At 48.1% G+C, this 26746-nt stretch overlaps 1 protein-coding gene across 1 annotated transcript in view; it reads left to right on the forward strand.

Moving 5' to 3' along the window:
- The first annotated feature begins 22793 nt into the window (after positions 1–22793).
- Positions 22794–26746, forward strand: part of LOC144122948 (uncharacterized) — a 36270-nt gene continuing 32317 nt past the window's right edge. The window contains exon 1 of the mRNA XM_077655897.1: positions 22794–22918. The gene's annotated coding sequence lies outside the window, so the exon portion shown is untranslated. The remainder of the gene's footprint in view (positions 22919–26746) is intronic.

A 26746-nucleotide genomic window follows, 5' to 3' on the forward strand; every position in this document is an offset into this window, starting at 1 on the left:
CGGAATAGGACGCACACGAGACTTTCTTCCTGGCATCAGCGACGCAGTGGCCCCTACTCGTTCTGGCAGATAACGATGTTCAAGGCAGCGCGACCATGTATCTGACGGAACCGGCAAGTCTAAGGACATCGAGAATCATCGTCAAAAAAGGCGCCTCCTGGTGATCGGCTGGTAGTGGGCAAGGCGGCAGCGCCATGATGAAGGGCTCAAACCCGTTCCTCGTGTTTGTACAGGTGAGAAAATACTGTGGGAAGTCATACCGCAGTAACAACGTTTGCTTGCTGCTGCTGCCGTGCCCACAATCTGTTCAATCATTGTGTGAAATTCTTGCTAGCATTAGTGCCTATGTTGGGTCATTACTCCTGCTTAGTGGTGATGCCGAGATGAATCTCTTTCCGTCTGTGACGGAACAGCTTTAATTGATAGCCGAGGACATCCAGGATATAAAAATGGCAAGGCTGAAACTCATAAAAAGTTGTACGTTATCGACAAAAAGCTATAAAAGATCACCACTCCCGAATAGGATGTTTCTGACTGTCTAAAAACAAAATTTAACCTTGAAAGCGACCTTGAAATCACGCGCAGGAAAGTCGACGAAATAGGAAACAGAAGTTGGCGGTCGAATCTTACCATTTATGAGGTAAAGGAATAAAAAGATGAACCCTCAGAAAATCTACACGAAACAGTTTCGAAAGTTTTCGGAGAGGTTCTGGACATTGAAGCCATAGGCATTGAAAGAAGTTACTGGCTCGAAAATCTGAAACCGAACGACGATGACGACATAAGCAGGCCCGTTATTCTGAAGATACTTGACCACCGCGATTAATTCGCTATATTGATTGGTTTGGTTTATGAGGATTTAACGTCCCAAAGCGACTCAGACTATGAGGGACGACGTAGTGAAGGGCTCCGAAAATTTCGACTACCTGGGGTTCTTTAACGTGCACTGACTTCGCAGAGCACACGGGCCTCTAGAATTTTGCCTCCATTGAAATTCGACCGCCGCGGCCGTGATCGAACACGCGCCTTTCGGGCCAGCCGCCGATGGCCATAACCACTCAGCCACCGTGGCGGGAAGTCGCTATATTGAAGCGATGCTGTAAGCTAAAAGGGTTCGGCTATTCAATTACTGAAGATTTTTCCCGACCTATCCGAGAAATAAGTTTAGTTTAGTTTAAGGTGTTTTTACGTCCCAAATAAACTCTGGCTATGAGGGACGCCGTAGTGGAGGGCTCAGAAAATTTCGACCACCTGGGGTTCTTGAACGTGCACTGACATCGCACAGTACACAGGCCTCTAGAATTTCGTCTCTATCGAAATTCGACTGCCGCGGTCGGGATCGAACCCGCGTCTTTCGGGTCAGCAGCCGAGCGCCTATCCGAGAAATAAGGAAGAAGCTGTGGTAAATAAGTAAACAAACCGCGACCGCAAAGAAAAGTTATTCCTAGTCTACGACAAAGTTCGCATTGATGGCCGTCTTTCCAACGATTCCAACGATATCGTATAATGTGAAAACAAATGAAGAACGAACCAGTATACGGACATGCCGCACTCGAAACCGCAATCAGCAGCAATCGTAAACATAAACGTGCTTAGCCTCGTCAACAAATTTCCCAAACTGGAAGCTGCTCTACTCGCTTATGAGCCTGATATAGCCGTCATTATAGAGACATGGCTACGCCCCAACATTTTAAACCAAGAAATCGTACCACCAGAATATACCTGAGGCTGCATACATGAGGCTGCAGGCATCGAGGCGGGTACCGTCTGCCTAAGAGTTGATGTCATTCATATCGGAGCAGTTTACCGCCGAATGCGGTGCCAGGGTTTACGGAATTGCTCTCATAATACATGGAAAGACATATGTCTTGTGGCAGCAAAATAATAATGGCGGGCGACTTCAACATGGCTGACAAACTGGAATCTAATGATTACAGGAAATGCTACGCATGACATCATATCTGATATCCTCTTCACATTTAACCATATACAGATTGTCGATTTCCCAACCAGGATTGCCGGTTGCTCCAGTTCCCTTTTGGACGTTGCATTCATTAGCGATCATTTTCCTGAAAACACGGCTGATGTCGAACCTTTTGAAGGCTTATCCGATCATAAGATAATCTTCTGCTCTTTACAACTTTAAAATCCGGAGCGCACATCCGCTCCTACAAAGCGCGTGCTCTCGTTGAACAATGCAGATGACGCTGCTATCATGACACATCTTGCATTTCAAATATGACAACTTTTCAGATCTCGCTTCCGATGGACATTCATCTATAGAAGCGGTGTAGTCCGAGTTCAAATTCATCGTGATGCACTATTTAACTACCTTCGTTCCGCAAGTAAAAATAAGAATTAAAAAACACAATCCTCTGATATGTCGAGACATAATCCACGTAAAGCGTAAAATTAAGCGACTGCGGGAAAAACAGAAAATTGCGTTCATGCAGGAAAAATTATCATAAATAACACTCCTAACAAGGTCATTAAAAAGTAAACTACACATTGCCAAAAATAATTTCCTTAAATTTTCATTACACAGCTTCATTAATAGGTGTCCTCAGAAAGTCTGGCACTACTTAAGTGCCAAACGTCCTAACGTACCTTCCTTAAGTGCTCAGAAAGACAATCCATTTTCACCGTCGATAACGGTTCTTTCAGCTATTATCTACTTAGCCAGAACCAGAACAGTGTTTTAGGCACCGCAAAAATATCACAGCCGGCCTATTATCCCTTTTGTTGAATATGAACGAGAGAAAAGTTGCGGTTCGGATCAAATCCCGAACACGTTTTTGAAGATGATGATGATGAATTGTTATGGCGCAAGGGCTGCTTTGGCCAAAGAGCGCCATGACACAAGGTAGTTTTTCATTGCACAAGGTGGGGTCAGAGACCCAGTTCCCAAGCATTTCACCTTAAAGAAGCCGAGCACCAGTCAGTGGAAAGCTTGTACTCATTGTATCACCGTTGGGTACCCGGCGGCACTGGCGATCGAATTCCACACCTCCCGCATGGGAGGCAGTTGCTCAAACCACTAGGCCACCGCTGCGGTGTACGTTTTTAGAGAAGTTCGCAAAACTTGTAAGCAAATTCGTGTATTTTATTTTCTCAAAATCTTTCCATGGAAGCCACCTTCCTGCTGAGTGGAAGGTTGCAAAAATATTTCCCATACTTAAAACAGGCGGCCCGTGTTGCCTGTCCAAATACCGGCCCATTTCTCTAACATACACGTGTTACAAGATACTCGAACATATAATTTTTAAACACTTGACGGAATATACGGAATCAAGCAATCTACTTCGTCCAACTCCGCACATTTTCGAAGCAGTGTATCAACAGTCCCCCAACTCGTGGAAGAGTTTCATGACTTAGCTAAAATATTAATGACCAATTTAAGGTTGACATCACTTTTATGGACTTTTATAAAGAATTCGACCGTTTTCCCATGTTAAATTTCTCGAGAAGTCTACTTTTGGGCGGCCCTCTCGATCATTGGATCGGTGATTTTCTCTCAAACCGCTCCTACTACGAGGGATACAATGATCACGTTTCTGATACTGTTCTTGAGTCCGGTGTTAGACAGGGATCAGTTCTGGCCCCACTTCTGTTCCTGTTGTAGATAGATGATATAACAAACCAAGCCGACGTCACCATTCGCCTTTTTGCAGACGACTGCCTGCTTTACCTTACGATAATAAACCACGAAGACAAAATTAAACTTAAAAATTCTCTAAACAAAGTAGTTCGGTGGTGTGCGAATCGGCAAATGGTGATAAACTCCGACAGAACTGCTTGCATGTCGGTAAAAAAGAAAAAAATAAGTCTGCAGTTCCCGTACGGTTTTAATGGCACTAGTCTTTAAAACATCACTGAGTAGAACTTATGCGTGATCATTTCATCCGATCTCCGCTGGAATGCGGACGTAGAACACGTAGCTAAAGAAAGCCCTGAACAAACTGTCCTATATCATACGCACCTTCTCGCATTTCACCAGCCAAACTAAACAGCTTGCTTACGTCAGCCTAGCCAGACCGGTACTCAAATATGCCAACCTCCTATGGTTCCCACATACCAAAAACCACTTTCAGCTACTTGAAACAATACAAAGGAAAGCTGTGCGTTTTATCTATAACCGCTACAAGCGCTCGGATTCACCAACCGAACTTGTTTCTCGCGCTGGCCTTGCATTCCTCGAGATCTGAGCAAATGGTTAGCGTCTAAAATTCTTATATTTAATTTTACACAATGCGCTAAAGCTCAACCCTGCCGCTTACGAGAAGAATCAAAGCACCACACCGACACTACACAAACACGCCTTTTCGCTAGAAGAATTTTTTGTAACAACAATACTTTTCACTTCTCTTTCTTTAAGCGAGCTGTGCGGAAATGGAACTCTTTGAGCCATGCTATTACTACCCAGCTTGCAGTAGAAAAATTCACAAATGGTCTAGAACAAACACTTGTAGCCGAAAGTGATGATATGCTTGGCGCGAACTTTTGTGAAGAACCACTATGACGATAAATGTATTATTCAATGTACATTTAGGGGCCAGGTTTCATACATGTATTTTTTTTTCTCACAAAGTCGGACAGCCGAAAAGCCGGACTAGCCCATGACCGTAGTGATACTCTGAATCGCTTCTGACGAAGGACCATAGTGTTTGAACCTGACGCTGGTTAGAGCGTACGAGTCTTGAGTCGAACTCTTCACTGGGGAGGGAAACACGAACCACCTTTGCAGGCTGAGTTGTTCGAAACTGGGTTTGCCCCCGAAGGGGCGCAGTGGGGTTGGCGGAGCCTCCTCCAAGCACACACCCCTGAAGAAGCCGGGCGCCGGACCGGGGGTGGCTTGTACCCATTTTTACCGGTGGGTGTCCGGCGGTGCGTTTCGAACCAACCACCTCCCGCAGCCGAGGCGGACGCCCAGACCACTAGGCCACGACTGCGGTAAAATGTTTTCGGTCTGCCACAAGTGTTCCCCCCCAGCCATACACGGAGTAGGCCGGGGCCAGACCACTTCCTAAGAAGCAAGTCCCATAAGTTGGAGCAAGCTCGACAACTGGTGGACCCCACACCAGAGACTGCTCTTGTACCAATTTAGGTTTGGTCATCCTCGGGCCCGAAAGCCCTCCCATCGAGCGTGGCGGGCTCATCCACTACTGCCACCCCGTTGGTCATGTGTGGGTCCAACACAGGAGCTTCGAATAAGCGGGGTCGATACTCCCCGTGGTGCGCTTCCGTGCTGCGCACCCCTGCCAGACGTCGAAGCACCCTTGACTTCGGGTAATCTCTTCGTGCCGCTCTCCAAGCGAGAGCCCGATTCTACCAAATTTTATTAAGCATCTTGGCTTTGACGCCGGCCCTGGTGTACTAAGTCAGGACCTAACGCCTACGTACCGGGAAGTGCGAGTGTGGGCTTCATCCCACACCCCTATGGTCTGACAGCAGTACTACTCACAGGCTCTCAAGGGACGCAAGCGCAAGTCCTGCTTTCGCTATGGCCCTGGTTGCACCTGTTTTTTCTTTGCCCACTCCTGTAATATTCCCAATCAAGATTGACAGTATTCGGAAATAACTGAAATAAATAATCTGAGGCCCGCATCAACCGCCCTTATAGAACAGTTAAAAAAATTCAGTCCAAAGCACTACGGTTTACATATTCGAAGAACTCTCGTCATGAAAACGTAACAGCCGTACGCATCAGTGCACAAATTCGGCCCTTGTCTTTCCGTCAATAAACGGCCGCAATAAAATTCTTTTCCAACCTTTATCATAACGTAATAATTATAATTAAGGAAGATCACATGAAAAAGCCCCACTATCACTTTATCAAAGGTAACCATACTAAACTCATTAGGCCATACTGGACGCGTTGTTACACGTTCAAATACTCATTCTTTCCGAAGGCAGTCGAAATGTGGAATGCGTTACCAAGTGACATTTTTCACGCTGCAAACGCTGAGGTCTATTTCCAGAAAGCTGAAACTTATTTTGCCCAAGAAAAGGATGCTAGTTGATAGTGATTGTTATCGCCAGTTTCACTGTGTTCCTGTTTTCGCTTCTTATTCATGCTATGCTGTTTATATGTACGTGTGACTTTGCCTAATCCTGTATGAGCCTGAACAACACTCACAGTATTACTAAACCAATAAATAAAAATCTTAATCTCATTCTGAGCCATGGAGAAACCGGGAATAGTTCCACTGCTAATAACACTGAGGCAAAGGGGTTAAAGATATAGGTCAAACATCAAAGGCGATGAACAGCCTTGGAGAACAGCTGATTTCATTACTATAGATTTTCTTAGCTCTTGGTTCACAGTTAGCCTAGTAGAGGATTCCTTAATGCTCAGTGTTAATGCCCCTGAAACGTGCGGGGCCTAGACCTTATCAAGGCCGTTTTGTATATTTCGGTTGCAAACTTTTGAACCTCGGCTTTTACTGTAGTGATAGGTTCGACATAGGCACCTGGTCTAATACTCTCTATGTAGCTGAGCTAAATTACGCCCGAGGTCAGGAAGGTGGTGTGTCTTCAGGCCGCAAAACCACGTTGGTTCTTGGCGAACAAAGGTGAACCTACAGTATATGCGTTTCCTTACGACTGAACGCAAGTGAGTAGATGTGTCATCAGAACGAAAGAAAAATAGAATTAATGCGAAATAAAAGTAAGAAAAATAATGCTTTTAAAATGAAGTCTTGTAAGTAGTCTTAAATGTCCTCTGAAACTTTAATCCGCCGCTTTGGTCCTCTTTCGCTCGTCCGGTTACGAGGAAGACGCCGAGGCCGACGCCGCTCAGCATGGGAACCGGTACATATGAGCTGCGCTCTGAAAGATGTCTCGATGCATCATAATCATAATCATCATCAGCCTGACTACACCCACCGCAGGGAAAAGGCCTCTGCCATGTCTCTCCAATTAACCCGGTATTTTCCCAACTGCGCCCGCCCTAAGCCTGCAAACTTCTGCTTTCGCTGCACCAGGCTGAATTTGTACCGATGAGTTAGGAATGTGTGCAGAGCTTCTGCAATCTGACCTCTCAGGTAACTGTGGCTATCGCTCCAAGGCACGCGAAAGTGCCTATCCCAGTTGTTTGCGGAAGTTTGCTGCATTCTGGAGTACTCAGCGCCATCACGCGTACGAAACAAATTAGATGGCGCGCTGATGGAAGAAGTGGCGAGTAGTGCTGCGGCTGGTTCATGAATCTTAGAGAGAGAGAAATAATTTTATTTGCCCAAGAGATTTACGGTACAATGGGTCCCCGTACAACCCCACTGCACTATACGTTCATGAGGTTCATGACGTGGGTGGGCCATCATAGGCGATCTTCTGTTTGGCCGGATCCGTCGAGTGCAATAGGGTCTCCCATTCCTGCCGGGTGGTCAGCAGCTCCGGGCGCTGCGGGGAAGGGCCTTGTAAGCTTTATGGAGCACAGCATTTATGTTGGCGACTTATTCTTGTCGTAGGTATGGGATTGTGTAGAGGAAACAACTGACAACGAAGGCGTGAACGAGCCGGCACAAATCGTGATCCATGACAGAGAGAGAGAGAAAGAGAGTAACTTAATTAAAATAAAGGGAGAGAGGTCGGTCTGCGGTAAGGTGACCCTGGCCTGCTACTCCACAGTGGAAAAGGGAAAAGGGAAAGTACAAGGAGAGTGAAGGTGATGATCATGCTACAAAAAATTGCGTAGAGTGGTCTGGGTTAGAGGAGACGATGCGCGCGCACTGGGCGGCACTCATTTCGCGTGAAGACATGTAGCACACGGAGCGCATGTCTTCCTCACAAGTACGCACACACACACGCCGCGCGCACGCACACCGCGCACGGTTGCAGGGAAGGGCTCTGCGCACTCTCACATCCCGGCACAATGGGCGTGCACTCACAGCGCGCACTGTACACCATGCATACGCGCACACCACAGCACACGCAAGTGTCATAGACGCGAATCTAGGCCTACTTCAGATAAAACCTGAGAATAGCCTTCATGACTGTGTTTTCTGGAAACTCTGCGGATGAGGTACACGCTCCCGCACTCCGTCACAACGCCATATTACGCGTCTCCTCCACAACTCCACGCTCTCATCGGAAACCCTTCTGGATCAGCCCCTGTGCCAGTCCACAGTAACGGTGGTGGGGACCGTGGGATGGGTACGTGGAGGGGTGTACGAGGTGCAGCTATGACTTTTCCGGGGAAGGCGAGAGAGCTATACGTTTTGGGTGTTGTGTGTTTTTGCCGCTTTGTAAGGTTTCCTCTATGATGCCATCACTGCTGTTGGTGGTCCACAGGGTGTTGTCGTCCACATGGAGGGCGTGGCGAAGGATATGGATATTCTGAAGAGCATGAGCTGTGCGAATGAGCGTGGCCTTGAAGAGGAAAGGGGAGAGTACATACCCTTGTGGAGTTCCTACTCCGCTAAGGGTGTAGGGGGGAAGCTGGGGGGCCCCATGTGAACCTCGACCGTGTGTGCCAACAGGAAGGCTTGTATGCAGGCGCACATGCGGGCGTCTACATCGAGGGGTGAGAGAGGCGTCATGATTTCTGGGTGTTTTACGCGATCAAACGCCTTGGATAGTGTGAAATACTAGAGCGCCAGTAACCACGAAGAACTGAAACACTACCAAGGTTGAAAGCTGGCGCACACAATCGTTTCATTTATCGGTTAGGTTCAGCAACTAGTAAGGTTGGAGCTTTCGGTTTTTATTGTTGAAACAATTGTTGAAAAATCGATGTTTATTTCGGAAAAGTAGTTTGTTGTTTTTTTAGGCGAATATTATTCTAAAGGATAGAGTTGCTGGGTTTTGTGGTGATATACTGTGTTGTTCTTGCGCGATCAAAAGCCAATTATAGTTTACCATAGCCTTTTGGCAGCTCAAGGAGTCCGTTTACTAATTATTATCGCAGAAATGGCTGTCATTCAAAAGGAGCGGATGAATAATTGGCTGCTGTAGGGCGCACCTGGTTTTGATATTTTATGTCTTATCGCCAGTTTCTGTCGACAGTCTGTTCTGGAGGTGGCTTGTCGTATAAAGTTAGGACCATGCCACTGTGTTGGGTAACGTGGCTGCTTATATAGTTAAAAGATTTCAGCAGATTTGTTATCGCACGCCAATTCTGTGATAGTCTAAGGGGAAGCTCGAACACAACCACTTGTATGAATGAGTGGCATCGGGTGCGCGCGTGCTGCTCTGATATCTTCGCTGCTCTTCCCAGCTCATTTTCCTCTCCACCCTCTTGCTGTCTCTTAATGTCACACCTAGAAATTCTCCTTCCATAGCGCGCTGCGCTGTCCTTAACTTAAGTTTAACCCTTTTCGTTAGCCTCCACGTTTCTGCTCCTTGGTTGAGTAAAGGTAAGATACAGCTCTTTTATACTTTCTTTTGAGGGATATTGGTAAACTGCCATTTATGATCTCAAAGAACCTGCCAAATGCTATCCGCCTTATTGTTATTCTTCTGGCTATTTCAGACTTGTGATCCGGATGTGTGCTCACTACCTGACCTTAGTAAATGTATTCCCTCGCCACTTCTATCACCTCGCTACAAATTATAAACTACTGTTCCCTTCCCAGACTGCTCAATGTTACTTCGGTTTTCTGCATATTATTTTTTAAACTAACCATTCTCCTCTGCCTGTCCAAAGCATTGATCATGCTTTGCAGTGCATCTTCTGAGTCACTTATGAAGACAATGGCATCAGCTACTCGCAGATTTCTCAGGGATTCTACATTGACTTTTATCCCTGTTTCTAATCCAGGCCTCGGAGTACCTCTTATAAACAGGCGGCAAATAGCATTGGCGAGATCGTGTCTCCCTGCCCGACACCATTAGTTATTGAAATTTTAGTGCTGATTTATGGAGGATTATGCTAGCTGAGCAGTAGCTATAGATGTCTTCCTGTACATTTACATATTATCTACAGCCTGATTCCGCAATGCCTTCATAACGACTGATGTTTCCACTGATTCAAGTGCATCCTGGTAATGTATGAAGGTTATACATAGTATTTAGTTATACCCTGCGCATTTCTCTATCACCTGGTTGATAGTGTAAGTATGGCTATTGTCGAGTGCCTTTAACGAAAACTTGCCTGATCATTTGGTTTGTTTAAGACTAAGGCTGTCCTTACTCTATTATCGATCATTAGTAAATACGTTGTACGCAAGGGAGAGTAAGCTGATAGCTGTGTATATTATCAAGTCCTTGAGGAGATGTAACTGCATGGTGCTTTCATAAAGTTGTGGATTTCTATCGCAGTCAGGGACAAGAAATATCAGGTATCTTGTGCCGCACCTGTGGCCGCGAAAAACAACACACAAAAATGAGCAATAGCCAGTAGGTAAAGTTGTTTATTGGTATCTCCCAACTATTGGCCTTCGTCGACAGCGCAGGCACCGGGCAGGCGAACAATGCAAATGGAGCGCTGTCACCTAGACCACTGGGGCTCCCGGCGTGGTCGCAAACCGCCCCCATGCATGGCCAGTCTATCCCCGCACACTCCTGGATGGCACGGTCTGTCTGCGCGGCACCGAAGAACAGAAGAGAAGGGGATAAGGCGGACATGTCAACGAGACGACGGCGAGGCGCGTCCTCCGTGTTCTCAATTGCTGATCTCACGGAGGCCTGCAAAGGGGGTTTAGAATAGGCCACGGCCAACGTTGGCCAAGGCAGAGGGCTGGTGAGGAAGGTCGCCGCCCTCAGCGGACAAGGAGAAAAACCAGTCCCCAAAGAGCAATGTTTACACCTAGTTAATGGTCCAGTTTGTGAGCCGCGAATCACCCACAGACCTTTCAGGCGGCCGTCTTTAAGACGAATTGACCACAATGTAAGATTTCCGCCCGTCCACCTTCTCTTCTCTTCAATTCGTTCCATCTCGGCTCCGTTTTTCATTTTTCTGTTGCGATATTAAGGGCACTCGTGCCGACACACACGCCAATGCCACCGCGGACTCTGACACTCACGTCGGGGTATGACGGGAATACCCAGCAGAGGGTAGCACGTAAATGCATTATGCCACACACAGGTCAGCAAATTGGGCTGCAAATATATGTCTACGGTGCGCTTTTCAGACATGGCTGCCGTCTGAAATAAGAGGTTGCACTTTCCTCTGTAGGGCGACGAGCTCGAGGAGCCTGAAGGCGCGGAACGGAGCAGTGGCGGCTGTAATTTATTTGAAGGTGTTCTCATGTTTCGCTGAGATTGAGTGCTTGTCGGTGGGATATCGCATTTTAGCCGCCGAGATGTTTATCATGAAAAAGGTAACAAGTTATTCGAAACGTGCCTACCTATGCTTGGTTCCTGCTGGCCGCAACCCTGGTTACAGTATTTTGCGTATATATATATATATATATATATATATATATATATATATATATATATATATATATATATATATATATATATATATATATATATATATATATATATATATGTCTGCGACTGAAATGAAATAGTTGTCTCAAAGGCTACTAGGCTTATGTGTCACCGTTCCCCACCTACATGAGAAGTCGTAAATCTCGTAAATCTGCAGCAATTGGAGTGGCAAAGGTACCGCGACTGTTGACCGAGCACCAGCAGAGCCGCCTTATTTTGTCCAGCGCAGCAAGAGCCCCATACACTAAAGTAGGCCGATCCGAATATTAGACGGAATAACGAGTGTAGAATGATTTGGGTGAATATTTTGTACACACCTAGAACATGCAATTTTTCTACTAGTAATTAGGTAGCAGTGCGCAGCTGTCATTGTCCTCACGCGGTAGCGTGTTTTGATCTCGACAGTGTGTCGATAGGCGAGTAGTGCAGAACCATGCTTTTGCCAGGCTTTGGCGTGCGTACTTTCAGCTAAGAATCCTTTATTGTATGCAGCATCAGTATGGAATTAACGAGAAAGATTTCATTTAAGAACTGATAAGACAGGGGCCAGTTGGTACTGCATCTGTGACTACTGCGGGCTGCTGACACACAAACACATAAGAATAAAGAACACAGGTGCCATTTGGTACTCCATCTCTGTGTAGTGCGTGCTGCTGACACACACAAACAACACGTAAGAATAAAGAACACGCTTGCACACAGAAAGCGCTGTGTGTGTCTGTGTGTCTTGTTTTGTCTTGCGCGTGTGTAACTAGTGTGCAGAAATTGAAGTAGCATTTAGGCGTGAATGCAAACAAATATATTTTCGCGGTTTTCGCGAATCGCGTACTAGTGTCAATGTCACATAATTCGGCGCATTTTCGAAAAAAAACGGCGCTGCGCCTAAGCAATCGCGTCCGCGCGCGGTAAAATAAAACAAAAAAAACAGCGGGGAAGGACCCCCGGAGAGTACGTAGCTTTGCGTACTGCTGCAACTCAGCTCGCCGGCGCGGTGCCTAGGGAGCATGGCCGCGCGCGGCATCGATTCTTCTCGAATGTCGGAGAAGGTTTTGCTCGTTGCCGGCGGAAAGGGGGTAACCTTGACCGCGCCTTTGTGATACCCTCTCCCCTTCGCTCCTGCACCGATGACTCAGCGTGCCGCGAATGACCTAGATTGTTCTAGAAGGTGGTTTCCGCGCTCGACCAATGGGGTCGCGCGCTCGGCGCAAGAAGGAGAAGGAGTTTGTGTAGTTGAAGCTGCGTGTAAAGTGCGCGCCTGCCCGAGCGCGAAGAACAGACGCGGACTGCGCCTATGAATGAGGGGCTTGAACCACTGTCTGTTAGCCCGAGCCGCCGTTTACGCTTCCGAGAGGCGCGCCCGCCCGACTCCCGGGACGACACCACTCGCCCAGCCACAGAACAGCGAGGCAACGGGTGCCAGTCTGCGGATAGGCCCCGTCGTGCTCCTCAGGTTGCGGACTGCCGCAGTGCTCGGTGAACAAATTGTGTTTTGATTATTTGTCTCTCTCTGTGTTAGTGCACTCTAGGTGCAATAATTGTGTTGAATTGTTATCTCTCTCTATTGTTACTTTGCACGAGTTGCATTGTATATTTAGATCACTTCGTACCTGCTCGTACGAGTGATTGTGATATCCTCTGTATCGTCTCTTTGCTGTATAAACTTTGTTTTATTTAGTGAACCTTTGGCTCCGACCCATTCTCTGGCTTGCGACCGGCGAAAGCTGGGCACCAAACGACCAACCCCCTTGTCGCTTGGTAGCTGGTCTCCGGCTGGGCTTGCCTCGCTGAGTCGAGGGCATCTCCGTGACCGCGACCGCTACCCCTACACGCTATAAGGGTGTCTGGGTGCGCACGCAAAAGTGCGCGAATTGGTGACAGTCAACAATTCCGCAGGTAAACGTCTGTAAGATCCGCACGTTCGTCCTGTTCTTGTTGCGGCGGAAGATCCGCGTGCTCGGCATCTCTTCCCGAAGAGAATGCACAGCGGCTTCTAAGTCCCCTCTTTTTTCCGGCACATGGATGATCCATTGAGTCGATGCTCCAAGGGACGTAAGCAAAGGGCAACCAGCCTGATTTACGGTAGAGTTTCAGTTGGTTCTCTTTCTATTTTTATGTCTAGCCATACTTTCTACGTGCAGCGTCTAGAATCCAAAAATAAACTGAAAAGACACCCGGGCAATTGGCGGCTTCTGTTTTTGTGTTCAACGAGGGGAGTTTACGAAATAAATGGAAGAATATATCCTTTCTGAGATTCCGGCACTAAGCAGTTGTTCGAATTAAGAAGGTCAGTAAATCCTTTATTCCTCCACATCACTCTGAAAAGGATTCATTATAAAATAACGATTGGTACTGCGAGGAGAGCACTGAGAGGCTTGAACTCTTCCTCACGGTATATATTGCTGCGAAATATTACACTGCGACTTAAGCCGCAGTTTAGGAGCTGTTCGAAGTGCAGGTAAGTGGAAGAGCTGTTGCACTTCATATCGGCACTAAGACAAGAAGGGTTAGCATAACCATGAACAGAATTCCGTCCCACATAAGATTTTCGAAATGAACCTGCCATTCTGCTTGGTGCAGCTGCGCTTCATACGTGTGAGGAAATTTATTAAATAAACTTATGGGGAGACAAGCGCCGCGTCGCGTTTCATCGTTTTTGCCGCTTGGAAACACGAAAAAGGACCTCCCAATTTCGGCCGAGATCAGCGCCCAAAACCCTGAACGCTGATCAACCTTTCCTGTCACACACTGACCGTAAAGGGCACGCGAACTGTGCACCACGTTGACGAAATGCAAGAAGTATAACTAGCGACGTGCGGTTGGGAGCCGTCGCACCCAGTATAGACGATGCGGAGCGCGTGCAAGCGTGGACCGTCAATGCAACAAAGTAAACAGACGCGGTACTTTTCCCGCTCCAGTGAATTTATATAAATCATGTTACAACAGCCATCTTATGTGACCTGCAAAGTCAGCTACAGTCCTACACGTACAGAATGACAGCTCTCAGAGAATAATTTTACGGTTGACTGTAGTTTTCCGTACTATACAAGATTCCGTTTGCTCTGGAAGTAACGGAACAGCAAGACAAGAGCACCTCGAATAACTCATTTAGCTCTATAGCTGATGCAATGACCGGAGGATATTTTTCCGGCGAAAGTGATGTGAGACGAAAATTTCCATTTCTAATAATGAGTTAGAAGGGAAATCTGAGTTTTTCGGCTGACAGCGCTTCTATTTAAATTGAAGGTAAGCTTGTGGACACCGCACACAAGAGCTGCGCTATGTCGAAATGTATTCCAACTGCTTTGACCATGTGTACATTATATCTATTTCTCAATACTGCAGCCGCTGTGGCTAATGGGAGTGAAGATTGCTGTGCATCTGACACGGAAGCATTTTGGATTGCAGGACTCATCATCGCAGCTCCCAGGATATATTGTCCTGACACGGTTATTTAACTACTCTAGCCGAGTCTCATGCCATGGCGATCTCTGAATATATATATATATATATATATATATATATATATATATATATATATATATATATATATATCTGTAGTGCTAACCAGTGGGATAATAATACTTATACTAATCTATCGAATTAAGGAAAATTACTTATAAAGCAGCAGAAAAAACAACCATGCCGCCGGTGGGATCCGAACCCACGACCCCGAATATCGCGTCCGGTGCTCTTACCAACTGAGCTACGGCGACGGTTGTGCAATCTGCTGCCCTCGTGGGTATTTATCTTTATTGGGTATAAGCGAACCTGGATAGTATTCACCAGCGCCACCCTCGTCCATAGCGGCGGACGTAGCACGTCCTGTATTACCGCAAGTGTTACGTGGGTCTCGGTCTTGGTTCTGCCAGTCTTGATGCCATAGGTAGCATAAGAGGGCTCTCGCACAGTTCCCGCCCTCGCCGTTAGTTGACGTTCCACGTCACACTTGCGGTAATACAGGACGTGTTACATCCGCCTCTATGGACGCGGGTGGCGCTGGTGAACACTCTCAATGTTCGCTTACACCCAATAAACATAAATACCCACGAGAGCAACAGATTGGACAGCCGTCGCCGTAGCTCAGTTGGTAAGAGCACCGGACGCGATATTCGGAGGTCGTGGGTTCGGATCCCACCGGCGGCATGGTTGTTTTTTTCTGCTGCTTTATATGTAAATTTCTTTAATTCGATAGATTAATCTAAGTATTATTTTCTCACTGGGGGGTACCACACTTTATATATATATATATATATATATTGTAACGGGGGGTTTGTTACGAGGTACTGGGGCGACGGGAACGGCAACGGCAGCAGTCTGGGATCAGATCGGCACAAGACACACAAGCGTAGCGCTGGCAAAAACTCTCGAGAACACTGTCACCTCGTCTTCGTCTTTTCAAATCATCCGACGCATCTTCTTCTTTAGCCTTACAATCACCCCGGGGACAAGAGGAGCCATCCTGGCGACTTAGGGTGATGGCAAGACGGCGGGGTCGTAGTAGGGCTTGAGGCGCTGGACATGAACGGTCTCCCGTCCTCGGCGGCGGAGATCAGGAGACGGCGTGAGGGGTTCCACGATATAATTAACCGGAGAGGTGCGCTCCAGCACACGGTAGGGACCATGGTACTTCGCAAGAAATTTTGAGGAGAGACCGGGAGTTCCTGAAGGGATCCAGAGCCACACAAGTGCACCAGAAGTGTAGTTCGGTGGGGTTTGGTCTTGGTCGAGGCGGGAGCGCTGGCGATGCTGGGTGTCAGTGGTGAGTGACCGGGCAATTTGGCGGCAGGCTTCGGCGTGTTGCGCGGCGTCGGAAACAGGCCGATATTCGGATTCATCAGGGCGGTAAGGGAGGATAGTGTCGATAGTAGCAGAGGGTTGGCGGCCGTAAAGTAGGAAGAAAGGAGAGAATCCGGTGGTAGACTGCGTAGCGGTATAGTACGCATAAGTAACGTACGGAAGGACGAGATCCCAATTCGTGTGGTCAGAAGCGACGTACTTGGAGAGCATGTCTCCGAGTGTGCGGTTAAATCGCTCAGTGAGGCGATTGGTCTGCGGATGATAGGCGGTGGTAGTTCGGTGAATCGTGTTGCACTCTTTGAGAAGCGCCTTCACCACCTCCGATAAGAACACGCGGCCTCGGTCACTGAGCAGTTCACGAGGTGCACCGTGGCGAAGGATGAATCGGTGCAAAATGAAGGAGGCGACGTCCGTCGCTGTGGCAGCCGGAAGGGCAGCGGTTTCGGCATATCGTGTAAGGTGATCCACCGCTACTATAGCCCAACGGTTGCCGTCTGCAGTGTATGGAAGCGGACCGTATAAATCAATGCCAACGCGGTCGAACGGGCGTGGAGGGCATGGTAACGGCTGCAGCTCAACAGCAGAACGATGGGGAGGTGTCTTGCGACGTTGGCAGGGAATGCATGCGCGCACGTACTTCATGATAAAGGTGTACATTCCGCGCCAGTAGTAGCGCAGCCGTATGCGGGTGTAGGTCTTGAAAACGCCCGCGTGACCGCTGTGGGGGGCAGCATGGAAGTATGCGCATATCTCCGAGCGTAAGTGACGTGGAATAACGAGCAGCCAATTGCGACCTTCGGAGTTGTAGTTACGGCGATAAAGTAGGGTGTCACGGATCGCAAAATGGGCAGCTTGGCTGCGGAGCGCACGTGACGGTGAAGCAGCCGTCGGGTTGGCGAGAAAGTCGAGAAGGGAAGCGATCCAGGGATCCATGCGTTGCGCTGAAGGCATGTCGCTGAGGCGAAGCAAGGGCAGAGAAGCGTCGGAGGTGGAAAGGCTGGCGATCTCGGCTGGAAGGGGGCAGCGTGACAGTGCATCGGCGTCTTGATGCTTGCGGCCGGTGCGATACACGACGCGGATATCATATTCTTGCAAGCGAAGGGCCCACCTAGCGAGGCGGCCGGAGGAGTCTTTCAGGTTGCAAAGCCAACAGAGCGCATGGTGGTCGGTCACAACGTCAAAAGGGCGCCCATAAATGTACGGTCGAAACTTCGCGAGGGCCCATACAATCGCCAAACACTCTTTTTCAGTTACGGAGTAGTTGCGTTCTGCTGGTGTGAGTGTGCGGCTAGCATAAGCAACGACGTATTCGTCAAAGCCAGGTTTTCGTTGGGCGAGGACAGCGCCGAGGCCAACACCGCTGGCGTCCGTGTGCACTTCGGTAGGAGCGGCCGAGTCGAAATGGCGCAGAATGGGCGGCGCCGTGAGGAGACGGCGCAAGGTGGTGTATGCGTCGTCGCACGCTGGAGACCACAGTGATAAATCCGCACTTCCAGACAGCAGTTGAGTCAAAGGCGCAGCAATGGACGCAAAGTTGCGAATAAACCGGCGGAAATATGAGCACAAACCCAGGAAGCTGCGCAGGTCTTTGATGGAGGTAGGTTTGGGAAAGTCAACCACAGCACGAAGTTTCGCTGGGTCGGGACTGACGCCCTGCTTAGAGACAACATGACCTAAGATGGTTAATTGACGAGCGGCAAAACGGCATTTGTTTAAGTTCAGCTGCAGGCCGGCGTCAGAGAGGCAGGTCAAGACGTGCTTCAAACGGGAGTGGTGGGTGTCAAAGTCCGGGGAAAAGACCACAATGTCGTCGAGGTAGCAAAGGCATGTCTTCCACTTAAGTCCGCGCAAAATGGTGTCCATCATCCTCTCAAAAGTCGCGGGGGCGTTACAAAGCCCGAAGGGCATCACCGTAAATTCATACAAGCCATCCGGTGTCACAAAGGCGGTTTTGGGGCGATCGGCTTCTTTCATAGGAACTTGCCAGTACCCGGAACGCAAATCAAGAGATGAAAAGAGTTCGGCCCCTTGCAAAGAGTCCAGAGCGTCGTCTATGCGCGGGAGGGGATAGACATCTTTGCGCGTAATCTCATTAAGGCGGCGGTAATCTACACAGAAGCGTATGGAGCCATCCTTCTTTTTGACGAGCACCACAGGCGACGCCCATGGGCTGCTTGAGGGCTGAATGACGCCGCTCTGGAGCATCTTGTCGACTTGGTCTTCAATAACTTGGCGCTCGGCGACAGACACACGATAGGGACGTTGTCGCAGCGGTGCGTGGTCACCTGTGTCGATGGCATGGGTGACAGTGGAAGTTTGACCCAAGGAACTTTGATGTGAGTCAAATGATGAGCGAAACTGATTAAGTAAAGTGAGAAGCTGTGCCCTTTGCGGCGCTGGAAGGTTGTCGTCGATGGAGCGAAGGAATGCTTCGGTTGAGGAGGGATCGGGCGCAGCAGTAGGTGGGCTGAGTGCGGCTATGGAGAGGTGCGGCGCGTCGTCCGTCTCTTCGCGGATGAGCAGAGACGCGAATGGTTGTACCGTGCCGAGACATTCACCTAGGCGAAAGGCGTTGGGGAACGAGAATGGGTTAGACACGAACAGTACGGAGAGGCCAGCGGATATAGTCAGTACAGCGTATGGCAGAGGCAGACACTTGCGGTGCAGAAAGATAGGGGACGGAGTGAAGAGGACAGTGTCGTCGCGAAGAGGGCCGCAAGAGAGGGGTACGAGGACTGAAGAGCAGGGAGGCAGGTCAATGTCTTCGGCAACTAGGGCCTTAACACAGGCACCAGGAGGGGCAGTGTCCAAGACAGCTTCGGGCAGGTGAGAGAACTCGACTTCAGCTCGAGCACAATCGATGATAGCAGCATGGCGCGATAGGAAATCCCAGCCCAGGATAACAGCATGAGAACAGCAGGGCAGTACGACGAATTCGACGGCATAAATGGTCCCCTGGATTACAACGCGAGCGGTACACGCTGCTGACGGCTGGATGTTCTGAGCGCTGGCGGTGCGCAGTGAGAGTCCAGCAATTGGCGTCCTTTCTTTTCTTAAAGAACTACACAGCTTTGCGTCCATGACGGAAACGGCAGCACCAGTGTCGACAAGCGCCATGACAGAAACGCCGTCGACGGAAATTTCAATGAGGTTAGCGGCTGACGGATGAGGCCTTTCGAAGTTCGTTGTGGACGCAGTTCTCGCCTCAGGAACTGCGGCGCCTAGTTTTCCTCCTGGTTAGCGGTGGGGCGACGTCGCATAGGCGAAATAGACCGGCGTCGTGGAGAAGAGGGCCGGCGGCTGGAGAGGGTAGAACGGTCCGGCGAGGAAGTACGACTTTGCGGCGGCGCAGCTGGTACAGAGTACTGACTCGGTGGGGGCCAGTACCCAGGAGCTTGGGGAGGAATTTCCGCGTCCGGGAGACGACGGCGGCAATGCCGAGCTACATGACCTGGGAGACCACAAAAGAAGCAAATCGGCCGATTGTCCGTTGTGCGCCAGGAATCGCTGACCCTTGGAGTAGGTCGTCGGTAAGCCACTGGCCCTCGCAAATGCGCCGGAGGCGCACTATAGATTGGCGGCTGCGGTCTTGCTACGACATCGGCATATGTCACTGGAGCCGCGACAGGAGGCGGTCTCGCGACGGCTTCGGCATATGTGAGCGGAGCCGCCACAGGTTGTGGTCTGGGGACAACGTCAGCGTATGTCAGCGGAACCGTGACAGGTGGTGACGGATGAGCCGGTGGAAGAGCCTCAGCAACTTGCTCTTGAATTGTATGTCGGAGCGCTGGAGTCAGATATGATGGTCGGTCGTGAGCGCTCGGCAGAAAGGAAAGTTGACGTGCCACTTCTTCCCGCACGAAGTCTTTAATCTGCTGTAGCAGCGAGGGGTCAGGAGCAGGCGTGAGCCCATCGAGCGACTCAACCTGCTGTGGCCGCTGGCGTGTCAGAATCCGCTGCTTGCGCAACTAATCAAAGCTTTGACACAGCGTGACGACTTCAGCAACGGTACGCAAGTCGCGCGCTAGAAGCATCTGAAAAGCGTCGTCATCGATGCCTTTCAAGATGTGTTGGATCTTGTCGGCTTCCGACATACGAGCGTTGACCCGCTTGCACAAGTCGACGACATCTTCAATGTAGCTAGTGAAGCTTTCACTACCCTGCTGAGATCGTTCACGCAATCGCTGTTCGGCTCGGAGTTGCCTGACAGCCGGTCGACCAAATACGTCTGCAAATTTAGTCTTAAAAATGGACCAGGTTTGAATATCTGCCTCATGGTTGCGATACCAGAGGTTAGCCACACCGGCGAGATAAAAGATGACGTTGTTTAGCTTCGTCACATCGTCCCATTTGTTGTATACGCTCACCCGCTCGTACGATGTGAGCCAATCTTCCACATCGTTCTCGTCCGTCCCGCTGAAAATGGTCGGGTCCCGTTGACGAAGAGAGCCGGCACAGATGACAGCCTGGCCCACTTGTACGGCCTGGTGTTGGACGTCCTCAGGCATCGTGCGCGCCGGGAGAGCACGACTACGGAGCTCCAGGGCCGATGTTTTTACCCAGCACCTCCACCAAATGTAACGGGGGGTTTGTTACGAGGTACTGGGGCGACGGGAACGGCAACGGCAGCAGTCTGGGATCAGATCGGCACAAGACACACAAGCGTAGCGCTGGCAAAAACTCTCGAGAACAGTCACCTCGTCTTCGTCTTTTCAAATCAACCGACGCATCTTCTTCTTTAGCCTGAATATATATATATATATATATATATATATATATATATATATATATATATATATATATATATATATATATATATATATATATATATATATATATGCTAAACATACCCCTACGCACCTTGGTTTCGATGACTGTTTGCCCCCTTCCTAAGTTTGTCTAAACGAGTCCCTCATTTCCTTTACCTTGTCTGCTATATATACATATACAGATACATATATATATATATATATATATATATATATATATATATATATATATATATATATATATATATATATATATATATATATATATATATATATATATATATATATATATATATATATACATACACGTCACGGCTCCTTTTCGTCATTCCTGCTCACGCAAACTGGTAAACCCTGATGCTTCAATTAGCAGAAAGATAAAGCTTGTGACATGCTGCATAAAGTCAACTATTCTAAATATAGCCCGCAAATGCGTTGCGCATGGCAAGAATCGTAGGCAAACATGATCATCGTTGTAAAAGCGGATCGTATGCGGCGTCCATGCATAAATCTTTTCACTTAGAAGGACAAGCTGCCATGCAAAAATTCCAAGTCAGTAGTGAAATCAATAATGCAATACATGAATACTTGATTGCTATTTTTTCCAACGGCATAATTTGATTTCAAATACATTGGGTGCTCAGAAATGTCCCATTTTTACGTAGTCCTGTAGCATCCGCTTAATTTGCTGTGGGTTACGATTCGCTTTGCAGTGATTTCAGAAACTGGCACACTAGAGCAACGGTATTCACCGACAGGGAACTCTGCTCTCGACACTCACACGATAGGCTGCAACGCTCGTGTGAGTACGCGCACAATGCCACGAGTCAACATATCAGATTACATACAACAAGCTCTACCAAGCGCGAATGAACGCGTATCCCAGGCTATTTTCACGGTCTCTTCGGCGGAGAACAAACTCGGTAGAGCCATCAAACGGTCGTTGTGCTCTGATGCGGATGCTTCTGCTGTCATGCTGGAGTGCGCCCGATGAAGAAACTATTAGCTTGCTTGCACGCTATTTTCCTTCGAGTTTCGTGTCCATCTACCATTAAACCAGGACAGCTACGGCGACCGGACATACCGGCCGATACAAGACGTTCCCTTTACTCCGCGTTCAGTTCGCGGAAGTAAAATAAAGCCTGCTTCACGCTCCTCGCGCACGTGACGTTGCCGAGTAGAAAAAGGCGGTGGAATCAAGAAAGCGACCCGTCGTGCGACCTAGGAAACGTTTTGTTCACAACATGGACCTTCCGCTCAGGGCGCATGGCGCACAAAACGCGCAGCACGACGTATCCGCGCGTATGTTTTCGTTCTTTGTGTCCTCTTAACTGAACAATGTCCCTCCCCAAAACTTAAAGGGCGGAGAGGGGAGGGGGGAGGGGGGGAGGGTCCACAGCGGTCCTCGAAGACCGGTGGAAGGGGTGGAAGGAAGAAGAGAGCTCGGTAAAGGCGGGCACCCCCCCACCGAGAGGGCGGTTTCTTTTGTGAGATTGTGGTACGGCTGGCTGCCCAGGTGTGAGGTGTCGATAGAGCGTGGCGCTACGTCTTCCGGAAGGACTGCTCTGCTTCGCCCGCGGCAGCAGGACACCGCGACGAACAGATATGGCTGCCGAGCCGCACGACACCGACGCTGCTGCCGTTACCGCCACCGACTCCGATGACACCGCTGTCGCGAGTATGTCGCGCGTGGTGAGACGAACCACGCCTACTCTGCCCCCTGCGCTTCGCCGCCTAGTGCGGCATGTGCCGCGCTTGGCCGCCCTTCTCTCGCCTCGAAGACTCTTGCCCTTTCCCCTCGAAATAGAGAACCGTAGTCCTTGAGTTGTACCGAATGCTGCCGTCGCGCGACGTCATTAGAGCGCCTCTTAGCCGGGGCATCGGAAACCAACCCGTCTTTTGCCTTTTCGATCGTTCAGCGGCGGCCCTTGCCGCTAACTGGGAGGACTTGCCTCTCGCTTTTCAGGACTGCCGAAAAGGTGAGTACGTCAACAGATTTTTTATGTACAGTGCATGTATCCTTGCTTCCTGTAAATGTACCAGCACTTCAGCGTTTCCCCACATGATTTTATGCATGCGTTTTTTTTAGAGACCCGTCTTTTGACCTCTCTGGCGGTTGAAAATCATTATAGAGAGGGGTATCTTGTTTTCCAGAAATGTGCCGTGGTAATTTCTTCTGATTTGATTAAAATCATTATTGTAATGAGTAAACGGAAGTAGTTTGCAGTAAAGAAAATAGCCTTTCTCCACTTCTTCATGCTGCGCGAGAGCGGCAGAAACTGGGAGCCATTGCAGAGAACTGTCCGTGCAAAACATATTTTCGAGCGTAAAACGGCATAATACGCACCATCACTTCCGCGTTACAGCCGGAAGAAGCTTCAGATGCGAGTCCGGAACAGAAGACCAGTGAGTGGAAAAGAATATGAAGAACAGTCCGGGAGTGTGAGCGGTATATAGAAGACAGAGCAGCCTCTGACTGCAGCATGCGGTAGTCGCCGCACCTTTAGCACTCTGCTGCGGCAGACATATTTTGATACAAGCAGTCAGCAAATGCGCTCGTGCCCTTGGATGTCTGCCTAAGTTAAAAAGCACGTGGTGGAAATAAAGTTCCAGACTTTCCTCTACGGTGTCCTTCACAACTCTTAAGTAGCATAGATACGTTGAAGCTGTCCATTTTCGGCTATTACGGTGCGTTTTTTGGAGACCTAATAAAATGCGGCGCGTATTCATTTCCTTTAAAGGTCACCAGCACGTAGAGCTACCCCTCCTCCACTATAGTTTTCTTTTTCCATAATGCTATAGTACGCACGGGAAGCTATAAAAAAAATGTGACGAAAAAGCGGGAAACACAACAAACTTTTTTTTTATTTTTAGTGGGCTATGTTCTGTACTGCGGGCTCAACCTAAACAGCAAGCCTATCAACTATTTTCTGTAATGCAGTTTAGCCGTTCGCATAGCACTCAATCGCTCGTGGACTACACTCTTAACAGACATAAGCGCCAAGGCATTAAAAACACGTTTTCCAGATCGTATATAGAAACATCCCACCTAATGTCTAAAAATTAGTTATATAACTGAAGTTCGGCTGTAGCTCGCCAGTCAAATGCCGTCTCCTTAGTGAAGGTACTAACCGCCATTAGAGCCGCCTAGTTCATATCGGATTGTTACAGATGTTATGCTCATGTGATCAAAATTGGGCCAGAAAATTTATTTCTACCAAAAAAAAATTCTTTGTGTAATTCCCGGTCTGTCCTTCGCAGGTTTTGTTATTGCAGTAGCTATTTCGTTTTTCACACCTTCAAAAAACTTTGTGCATATGTGGGGAGCACAGCGGAAATATACTTTCCAGTGCTATTCGCAACCACCATTGACCTCGCCGCGTGCGGCGGGAACGTATCCAGTCTTAATTCCCCCTGACAGCACCACCTAATACATCAGCCTGATCAACGCAACGAAACGCACGCCACTTGATGCATCTATGGCTTGTTGCCGCCGCAGTGGCTGAGTGGTTATGGCGCTCGGCTGCTGGCCCGAAAGAAGCGGGCTGGATCCCGGCCGCGGCGGTCGAATTTCGATGGAGGCGAAATTCTAGAGGCCCGTGTACTGTGCGATGTCAGTGCACGCTAAAGAACCCCAAGTGGTCGAAATTTCCGGAGCCCTTAACTACGGCGTCTCTCATAGCCTGAGTCGCTTTGGGACGTTAAACTCATATAAAAAAAAGCATCTGTGGCTCGTGTTGTTCGTTAATTTCTGACTGTCCCTTTTTTGCTGGCATTATGCTTTTTCCTACCCTTGTCTAATTTATGATTATAATGACTATTCCAGTTTTCCATTCCTTCTCGTTTTATGTGGCTTTTTGATCTTTTTGACAATTCAGTCGTTTGTCTAATGCCCTATGCAGAGCCTGTAAGGTACTGTATTAACTAGGCAGAATGAATAACTTGGCATTCGGCAGGGATATTGTTCGTTCTTAAGTTCTTATAGCACTTCACCAAAGCCGCTGAAACTTAACATCGTTAAAGATCTATTCTTTAGCATGACGAAGTAATCGCACCTAGGAAAAGACGAGCCATAAAACTAAACAAAAACACCATGAGTCGGGGCTCGGCAGGTTGTAGAGAGCGGTGTTCGGACAACAGAAGCGCGCGAGCGTGCCTTACGCCCGGGGTACAAGTGAGGCTCTGGCACGAATATTTGCGAAATACGGCGTGCACATTTCGCACGTGCCGTCCAGCAGACTGAAACAACAGCTCTGTCACGTTAAAGGTCGTCTGGAGCCCCCACGTAAACCCCGGATCTCTGTACAAAATGCCTTGCAAAAACTGCGATTCCTCCTACATTGACGAGTCATGCGATTTTAAGAGAAGATTATGAGAGTACTAGAACGACGTCAACAAATGTCGCACGACATCCAATCCGCTGGCAGAGCATGTTCAAGTAATGAAGTACACCACTGACTGGGAAAACTTGAAATCTCAGACACAATGAAGCCTTTATCGTCACGACTGCTTTTAGAATCTTTTTATATACATACTACAAAAAAATTCATTAACAGGATAAAGGGCAACCTCCCGGATAACTACGCCCATTCACTGCGCTGTCAAGTGCGCATATAAGAAGCGGCCCATTCAGTCCATTCCGTCATTGTGAACAAGGGACCCGTAGGGGTCCCGAAACGTCATGTTTTAAAACCATTTTTTGGTGGGTTTATGTTTTATTCAATCACTATGTTTCCGCCTCGCGAGATAGGATTCTGTCATGCCCTTCACTACGTTGCCTTAAATATGTGTGACATGCGCCCGGTCTTGTTTTGTCTATTTTTTTCTGTGTATAGTATTGAAAAGTAACTTTCAAATTTAGTACAGAAATAACACAAAAAATGCACTTTATTGCAAACTTTTTGTTTTCTCTCATGTTGAAGGCAGCTGCACTTCCCTGTAAAGAGGTGCAACAGATAATGAAGTTTGTATGACTCCAGTGTAAATATTCACAATTGTCGAAACACTAAAGCGAAAACTGCTTTGGAGAAGTAACTTGCTTTGTTAATAGGATACTATGGCCATAAAATTTTGTGTGATAATTTAATTCTATTCCGAAAAGTGTATTATGAATAGAATGAACTGTTTAGAAGTTGGTGACGGAGTGCCACTCACAATTTTGTTGTAGAGACAAACATATAACAAATTCTGTTTGTTGCACTGATTAAGAGACTAGTTCTCTAAAACCAGTGCTCGGATGAAAATTTACGTAAATATAGGGCAAATTTTTCTTTTGAAATGTGAAAATTGTGGAGTGGTGAGCACAGATGTAAATAAGTCTAGTAAGCTGCGTTGAATGGTTAGCGTGTGCAGCTGAATATGCTAAACTGTAAAGTATTCATGCTAACGCTTATCATGTAAATATTAAGCGGCCGCTTCTGGTGATGGAACCGCTCATTCGGTGCACTCCAAGTAATCATGCTTGCGTTTGTGTTATTTGCCATGGTCGTGTGTATTGTTTATGCATTGCTGCAGTGCGTCGATTAGCCACGAAGTAATTAACGAGCCTCTGTATCCAGCGGTGTTTGTATACATATGGCACGTCATAATGGTTTCTTACTTCAATGCAAGAATGCATGCAGCTATATGCTAAAGGAGAGCAGAGTCCCTCTCCCATTTATACGGTACTTATTAATATTTCAATTATAGGTGAAGTAATTTTTTCACAGATCTGAAAGCCAGTGGTCGTAAAGAATTGACCCATATAATTACAAGTGAGAGCGACATTTACTGTGGTGCTCAGGCACCAAATTCGCGGTTTCTATTGG

Source organism: Amblyomma americanum, chromosome 3 (genome assembly GCF_052857255.1).
Source record: "Amblyomma americanum isolate KBUSLIRL-KWMA chromosome 3, ASM5285725v1, whole genome shotgun sequence".
Taxonomy (NCBI): Eukaryota; Metazoa; Arthropoda; class Arachnida; order Ixodida; family Ixodidae; genus Amblyomma; species Amblyomma americanum.